The following is a 9,298-nucleotide window of genomic DNA, read 5'->3' on the forward strand; positions in this document are numbered from 1 at the left end:
AATTTTAGTTTAAAAAATTTAGCGAACTTTCAATGGTATTTAACAAAAAAAATAATTGTTTTTCATGAATCATAGCCCACTGTGCGCAGCTAATTTTTATCGCAACACATACACATAGACTGTTTCAAAACTTTTTATCAAAATTGTTGAAACTTATTTACTTTTTAATGCATCATGGCTCACTGTGTGCAGATTATGTTTAACGCAACAAAATTAGTAACCGCCTTGAGCAATAGAGTGTAGTTCTAACAACTAAACAAGTGTTGGAGACAAGTCAGAACGAACATATATTTATATATTTTATACATATGTATTTATATATGTACATATATTTTCATATAATAAGTGCATATGTATTTATGGAAGAAAATAAATATACATATGTATGTATGTATGTGTGCCTGATTAAAAACGAAGTGAGCAATTTCGCGGTTGATAAGACCACAAATGCCTCGACTCGACATAAAGACGTGTTAGCATGAACAAATTAATTCAATAGCAAGTTTGCAAATGAATAAACAAACGCGTGTTTAAATAGTTAGATATGTATGTATTTAGATGGATATGGACACACATAGTACATATGTATGTACTTACATAAACAAAGGCATAGATTTACAAAATTTATTAGATTGTTGCAAGTGAACTTTGGTAAATAAACACTTACATACATATGTACAATAAGTATTTATGTGTATTTGAGTATGGATGTACATAGGTGTGTGTAGCTTACTGTGTATTTAAGTGCCCGTTAGAATTTATCTATTGACGTATTTGCCTTCGCCTTCGCCTTCAAAACGCAACGAATCGATTCTGCCAAGCAACCGAAACGATAATCAATAAATTTATATGTATGTATGTGAAATGCAATTGCTGTTATTATTATTGTTGTTTGTACTGTAACTGCACAGTTTCACATTTCACTCTATTAAATTTTATTTCATTGCTGCTAATGTAGCCGCAGACTGAATAATATACATTCCTTTATATGTTTGTACATACATATGCATGTATGTAGATGTGTGTGTATATGTTTGTATTTGTTTTTGTATTTGATAAAATACTTAGTTGGAATACCCATACGGAAAGCAGCAAGTATTTATGAGCGCGTTAAATGACATTCGATGCGTTTATAATTTGTTCATTCGCCTTTGGCAGGGAAACTTACGTATAAACACACACTCACACACAAGCATATGTTTGCTTGGCTTTATCGCTTGTGCTTGGTATTGATTTTTTGTTGTTGGTTGCATGCCATGGGTCGGCAACACTTGTTGCTCGTCGTTCGCACCCTCACATTGAATGCCTGCGTCGACCCGCTGCAAGGCTGGGCTGTGTTCTGTGGTGAATTTCACTGGCGCAAATTCCACTGTAATGAATGCTAAATATTTGTATGTATGTATGTTTTCCAGCGCGTAAACTGAATATACAAAAAAGTTTGTAATCTTTTGTTTTGGAACTTTCAGTTTAATATTAGATTAATTTTATATTAATTTGTTGCTTTTTATTTTTTCTCATGAAATTTTTTTGAAGAAAAATTAATCGATATGTTGCAATTATTATTTTTCTATGGGAATTAATAGATAATTTATACATTTTTCCAATAAAAATTAATCGTTAGCTTGTAAATAAAATTACTCGATATTGGTAATTATTATTTTTCTATGGAAATTAAACGATAACTTATAATTAGTATTATTTCGATCAAAATAAATCGATATTTTGTAATTAATATTTTTCGATGAAAATTAATCGATAAAATTTCACCTTTTCCGATGAAAATTAATCGATAATTTATAATTTTTCCGATAAAAATTAATCGATAATTTATAATTTTTTCGATAAAAATTAATCGATAATTTATAACTTTTTTCGATAAAAATTAATGGATAATTTATAAATTTTTCGATAAAAATTAATCGATAATTTATAACTTTTTCGATAAAAATTAATTGGTAATTTAAATTTTTTCGATAAAAATTTATCGATAATTAATATTTTTGATAGAAATTTATCGATAATTTATATTTATTATGTTTTTTATGATAACAGTGCATGCATCAAAGAAATCTTATTTGTATTTGCAATTTTTTACGTTAGAAATTTGCCGATTATTTATAATTACATACATATTTTAAATTAATCAATATTTTGAGTATTTATTTTTATTACTTCGACGAATTAGTTTTAAAAAGTAGTGGACGGTTAAAAAAAAGCTTTAATTAAAATGGTGAATTTTTATTACTTTTTGAAATAAATTATTAGCGATATATGGATGTATTTGAAATCCAGTTTTTGGAAACATTTCGTTAAAAAAACCAGTTCCTCAGTTTCTGAAACATTGCACGGTCTTTCTAACCAAGAAGCTGCTCATTTGTCGGAAACGCAAATATCGAACAACTATAGTATATAGCTACCATACAAACTGAAAAATCAAAATGAAGTTGGCAACCTTTGGCTAATTTGTTGCGCTACATTCCACTATTGTTGCATTTATGCCAAAAACACCTTTGCATTTGTTGTTACCTTCGCTGGCATTACACCACAACCATTTATTTAATCACCACAATCGATCATTTAGGATTTTCCCACCAATATTAAAAATGAATGAGTGAAGCAAACTAAAAGTAAAACGGCAATAACAAGAAAAACAAGTTGTCGTCAGGCAGCGAAAAACACCGATTATTTTGCTGCGATTTTTCGAATTTAAATAACAAAAGGTACAACTCTCATACACACACACACACAGAGTTTTAGTTTTGTATGCGTTCACCTGCAGGCAAACGACTTGTTACAACCACAGCAACAACTTTACAACAAAAACAATAATTAACACAGTCGACAAAATCACCATCAATACAACAACAACAACATCGCTCAGCGTTGACACCGTTGCATGCAACTGTTGGACAGCAGAATACCGCCAGCGTCAGTCAGCATGTATCAACAACAATAACACAAATAAGAATTCTGCAAACATGTAAATATCTGTAGTTGTTGTAAGCAAACGGAAGCATTCGTTGCTGGTAGCTGCAGTGTAGCTGGTAATAAAAAATAAAAAATAATAGATAAAATATTTTTGTGCTAAGTAAGTTGTTGATGGAGGTAACATTTCAAAAAATACAGCAAAACAAAACTAAGATTTATATTTTTTTTTATTTTAAAACAGTAAATATGCTTACAGAATAGTCAAAACCGTCAATTAGTTGAGCTTGTAAGTTGTAAATTGAGTGGCAATTAAGTTTGCTATTCACACACACACACTCAATTTAGTTTAAACGATTAGTTGTTCGATCTCAACAATTCTTTCGGAGAACAATTCGGCTTTGTCAAATTTCATGCAGATACCTTGTCAAATAAAAATGTTTTCTATACACAGCCTTAAGTTTGATAGGTTACTTTGTATGACAGCTATATGTTATAGTTCTCTGATTTTAACCAATATGTTCGGAGCTTGTAGCAAAGCTGCGGAGAATAATTTTTGCGACATTTGAACAAGATTTCTCATCGTATTAACAATTAGTACATAGAAGTACTTGAATTTGAACAGTCAATTTGTGTAACAGCTATTTGTTATAGTTGTCCGATTTCACCGATTTCTTCGAAGATTGTAGCAATGCCTTAGATAATAATCTATGTCAAATTTTGTAAGAATAGCTTCTCAAATAAAAAAGTTTACCATACAAGGGCGTGCGGTTGATCGATCAGTTTATATGACAGCTATATGCTATAGTGCTCCGATTTGAACAATTTCTTTAGAGGTTGCACCGTTGTCTTAACAAATAATTCGGGCCAAATTTTGTGAGGATAGCTTCTCAAATAAAAAAGTTTACCATACAAGGACTTCCGTCTGATCGATCAGTTTGTATGACAGCTATACGCTATAGTACTCCGAATTCAACAATTTCTTTAGAGATTGCACCGTTGTCTTAACAAATAATTCGGGCCAAATTTTGTGAGGATAGCTTCTCAAATAAAAAAGTTTACCATACAAGCACGCGCGGTTGATCGATCAGTTTGTATGCCAGCAACATGTTTATATGTTACTGTAGTCCGATAATTTGCGTAATTGAGATAATTACAATATTCTATAGTATATAGTTTATTTCTATTCTTAAACGCATATTTACTTTCAAACATCTAAACATAACATTACATGAAACAATAGCTAGCTAGTTGCAAAATTTGGTTCTGTTTTCATTTGAATTTTACTTTTATTTTAATTTTTATTTATATTCTGCTTGGCAACAGAAACAATGTATACCTTAGCTCGTCGTCCACCAGCTGTTCCTGGTTTTAACTACTTAGGAAAAACAGCTGTGAAGTCATGAAGATATCAACCACCCCCGACAAAGCAACACAGGGCACAGGGCAAGAACTACGGGAATGGCAATCGTGAGAGAAACCGGGCTAGGCTAACGTGCTGTATGATAAACGAAACATAGTCGAGACAAAAAAGTTTTTAAAGCGAAACTTTCAAAGAATTTATATTTGTAAGAGCGGGTGGTCTACCATTTAAATCAAATTTGAAATAAGAATTAGGGTATTTAAATTTATAATTTTCTAATAATAGTAGTATACTATAACCAAACCCTTAAGCGATGCTATCAAACACCGATTTAATTATTAGTCGTATTGAAATGTTTAATGTTCATTAGGGTGGTTCAGAATGTGGTAAAAAAAACACTGTAAGGAACATTTACAACACAAAGTTTATCAAAAAATAATAAAAAATAAATCACTCTTCACTTATTTTTTTTTTTTTTTTATAAATATGTGCCATTTTGGTCGACCATTTTTTCGCTAGAGACATTATTCCATCAGTGTAGAACTCTCATCAGTGTAAATCAAAATTCCGAAATTTACAGAACGAGCGAGCGAACCATTATTGTGCTTCACGAACTGCTACAGCATCGTCTCAGTAAACTTCACAAATTTCATTGGTGGCTTGCATGGCATTCTTCAGTTTTTTAAAGATATACGACTGCAACGACATTAATCGACAAAATACGAAAAGACTTTTTCGACCACCTAATATTTTATAATGGATTTTTTATTAGGGTGGATCTTAATAACTCATATATAGTAACAGTCTTACATATTTTGCATACTGAGCCGCTTAAGCTAGACTTACAAGCAATAAAAAGTCTAACGGTACAACATCTACCGATGTTCTACAATAGGTACAAAAAGTTTAATGTGAAAATTTTCAGCTTTTCATTAATAATCTCCTTAGCAATTATAAGAATCACCCTAGTGTGTATATTATTTGAAACTTTTTAAAAATTATTTCGGTTGCCGAAGTAAGAAAAATAGTTAGTTAAATTTTTAAGCACCACCCTAGTGGTTATATTACATCTGTATACAAATTGTAAAAATAGTATATACGAATAACCTTACATTTTTATTCCGACTTGTTACAGTTCTTATTATTTGGTTTGCAACACTAGAGATCAGCAAGCTAAGTCTGAAGGGCATATATTTACAACTTAAAGAAGAAACAACTAAAACTGATGCACACGACTTCTTGGTACAAGGTGCAACGGGCGTAAACGACAAGTACGCCAAGCGGATTTCCAAACTGACACACGAACATTCAATATACATAACTATATACATACATATGAACTCGCATACATAAAGAGCTATGTACATATGTATGTACATTAAGGTGCTTTAAAAACACTCAACAATATTTTACTTGACTCTTGTTGTAAAATTAAACATACTCTGTCTTAGAGTTTAGTAAAACTCATAGGCTCAACTTTATAAAATATATTTTTTTGCCAAAAGAATTTGCGTTAATTTTGTGTAAATGCAATTTTGTAAAAATATTTTATCATGTCAACTATATGAGGCATCGAAATAAAAATAGCGACTCGTGTTTGTTGAGAATTTCTTTTTAACTCAAGTAGTATAAATCAATTTGCGAAGGTAAGAGTTGAAAATGATATATTTTCGTATCAACCTAATGCTTGGCCGTAGGTGAAGAAGGGCAATGTGCAGCGGCAATTGTGTCTGTTGTAGCGACACTGCCACTTATTGTAACGTCAGCTGTGGTTAATTATCACAACAGTAGTAGCAATACAACAACAAAAGCGGCTGAGTTAAATTCTCAAAGTCAACCACTTGTTGCAGGCGAACAACAAACAGACAGAGTGATGCCTAAAGCGGATTACCTTTGAAACGCAAGAAATAAAAAGTATACAAAGAACACATAATATACTTGTGCACCGAAAATAATTATATACTACATATAAATATAGTACATATGAATATGTACATAGATAAGTATATAAGTATGTATTTGCTTGCAGTTTGTTGCATTGCTGCGTTCCCATTGCAAACAATGGTTGACGTGCCAACTGTTTTTTAAATACAACATACTATGCTTTGTTGCTGTTGTTTTTGTTATTGTAGCTTAACACGTCAATTGTAATTGTACGAGGTTCGCATGCTAAAGGCAAACAATTGTTTGCGCGAAAATGCAAAAGTAAAATAAGCAACAACAAAAACATGCTAAGAAATCAGTGTCCACTGCAATGGCAAAGGAAAATAATTAACAGGAACAGCAACAACAGTTGCTTGCAACAACAGCTGCCACATAGCAAAACAAAGTTGCATTTGGTAAATACCGCCGCTTGCTTGTTGTTGTTATTAAACCAAAGTTGCAGTTAGTAAATACCGCTTGTAGTTGTTGTTAAACCACTTGCCTGTGGTTATGTTGATATGTACATATGTATATACATACGTACGTAGATACATACGTACATATGTTTGTGCAATTGTTGTTGCTTTGGTGTGTAAGATTTCGTAATTCAATATTTCGCAAGTTCATTTAGGTAACTGCCTACATACACACACAAATACATACATACATACATACAAAGTCGGCTTGTGACTAATGCCCAAGTGCGATTTTTCTTTACACTTTGTTATTGTTGTTGTTTTCTTTTTGTTTCAATATATAGCGTTATTCTGCGGTTAGCTTAAGTAAATTTATTTGAATACCGGTTGCCTATATCTAGTCTATTATAAGATTTTACGGCGTTGAAATTAATTTTGAGGTTATGTGGCATGCAGCAGCGTACGCTGTGGCATGGTGAAGCAAATAAAAAGTTATTTGATATAAGTATAAAACTTCATAGCAACAAGAAAAAACGTTAACTTCGGTGGCGCTGAGCTATAAAATCCGTCAGTTTGTATGGTAGCTCTATGCTAAAGTGGTTCGATCAGAGCATTTTTATCGGATATCGTACCGTTGCCAAAGACAATGGTCCAAGCAGTATTTCGTAAGGATATCTCGTTAAAGAAAAAAGTTTTGCATATAAGAATTTCATTTTGATCGTTCAGTTTGTATGGCAGCTATAGTCCTATCTGAACAATTTGTTCGGTGATTGTATCCATTTTTTAGACAAACACCTATACCTATTTATGAGAAGATACACACCTGCTCAAAATAATAGTTACACAATACTTTTTCAAGTAAAGCTCATGACTAAAAAGTTATATTTAAATTTTTAAGAAAAACGCAAACGTACTTATATTTTTCAAATATTAATAAACTTCAATAAAAAAAAGCAAAACAGTTACAAAACATTTCATAGCTAAAATAAACTTGCTCAAAAAAATAGGTACACTTTTAATAAGACAATTATTTTGGAAAAACAAATTACGATAAAACAGTTTTGTTGTATATTGAACATTACTCAATTAATAGCCAGTATATCCACCATTATGCTGGATTACTTTGTTTATTCATTTGGGCATACTACTGATTAAAGTCTGACAGGTTTCTTTCATACCAAGTTTTTTGTATGCACGCCCATAACTGGTCTTTGTTAGAGAGAGATTGACTCGCAAAATTTTTTTTAGTTCTCCCCATAGGTTTTCTATTGGATTTAAATGCGGGGATTGACTTGGCCACTTCAAAACGTTAACATTACTATCTTCAAAATATTTTTAGCCAGTTTGGAGGTATGTTTTGGGTCATTACCTTGCTGATATACCCAACAAAATGCTAAGTTTTCTTCAGCATAGGGTATCATGACATTTTCAAGTATTGCCTGGTACTCCGACGCTGTCATTTCGTTAGTTGTCCGGTATATATGACCTACTCCATACCAAGAAAAACATCCCCACATCATTACGTTTCCACCTCCATGCTTCACAGGTTTGTTTTTTTTTTTTTTTTTTGTGAATCGAACGTGAAACTCTTTTCCGTTTGTACGACACACATTTCTCTCACAATCGTTTCCAAACAAATTTACTTTGGCTTCATCGCTCCATAAGATTTTTCTCCACTGTTTAGTCCCCTCAGCCCTACCAATCTAAATGACTTCTAGCAAAATTTAACCACATATCTTAATTTTTTTACCGCATTAATGGAACTTTCCTGGCTATAGGTCCTGGTAGCTTGGCCTTTTGCAAACGCCTGCGAACTGTTTGGGCACTTACTACATTTCCAATTTCTGCTGCTATCACCTTCGACGACTTGAATGGGTCCTTTTTACAAATARTTACAATGTGGCGATCAAGAACTGTACTCGTTTTTTGTGGGCTTCCACGAGTTTCCCTACTTGATTTTCGCTCTAAGGCATTTTTAACAAGATTATGAGACCTCTTCATTAATTTCCCAATTTGCCGAAGTGATTTTCCTTGCTCTCTGAGGTTTGAAACCAGCCGGGCTTCTTCAACAGTATTATGTGACTTCCGACCTATCTGATTAAAAAATAATTTTATTTATCTGCAGCATTTTGAGCTTTAATGAAAAAAATCTTACCAATTCAGATAAAAAAAACTTGAAAAACTGGATAAAATTAATTTTGTTTTCCCAAAAAGCTAAGTTCACTTATGTATAACAATTATATTGAGCAATTTTTTTTCTGCGAATTCACGCAAAACTAACACATGCATTAATTCGGGGGATCATATGCTTCATTCTCTTTGAAGGGGCGTTGCCATATTATCTTAATTAAACTTATAGCATAACTTGTCGCATACAGCCCATAAAAAGTTTTTTAAATTGTTGAGAGTACTAAGTTTTATCGTGTAACTACTATTTTGAGCAGGTGTGTATATCATTAAATAAGGCCAGGCCTGTATTTTAATAAATATATTCTGAACAATTTCTGCATATATTGTACCGTCAAATAAAAAGATTTCCTTACAAAGCGGGTATTTTTCCGAACAGGTTGTACGGTGGTACGGTACAGGTTGTAGTGGTGGAAAAAACATGTCAAAATTTTTTAAAAAATATTTTTGAAACTGAGTTCATATAATACAAACTTAAATATTA

At 32.0% G+C, this 9,298-nt stretch overlaps 1 protein-coding gene across 3 annotated transcripts in view; it reads right to left on the reverse strand.

The window, feature by feature from the left end:
- LOC108972468 (rho GTPase-activating protein 26) overlaps window positions 1–9,298 on the reverse strand; it is a 204,393-nt gene that overhangs the window by 189,047 nt on the left and 6,048 nt on the right. The gene's annotated exons all lie outside the window — the stretch shown is intronic.

Source organism: Bactrocera latifrons, unplaced genomic scaffold, assembly GCF_001853355.1.
Source record: "Bactrocera latifrons isolate USDA-ARS-PBARC rearing strain unplaced genomic scaffold, ASM185335v1 scaffold_4, whole genome shotgun sequence".
NCBI classification, from domain to species: domain Eukaryota; kingdom Metazoa; phylum Arthropoda; class Insecta; order Diptera; family Tephritidae; genus Bactrocera; species Bactrocera latifrons.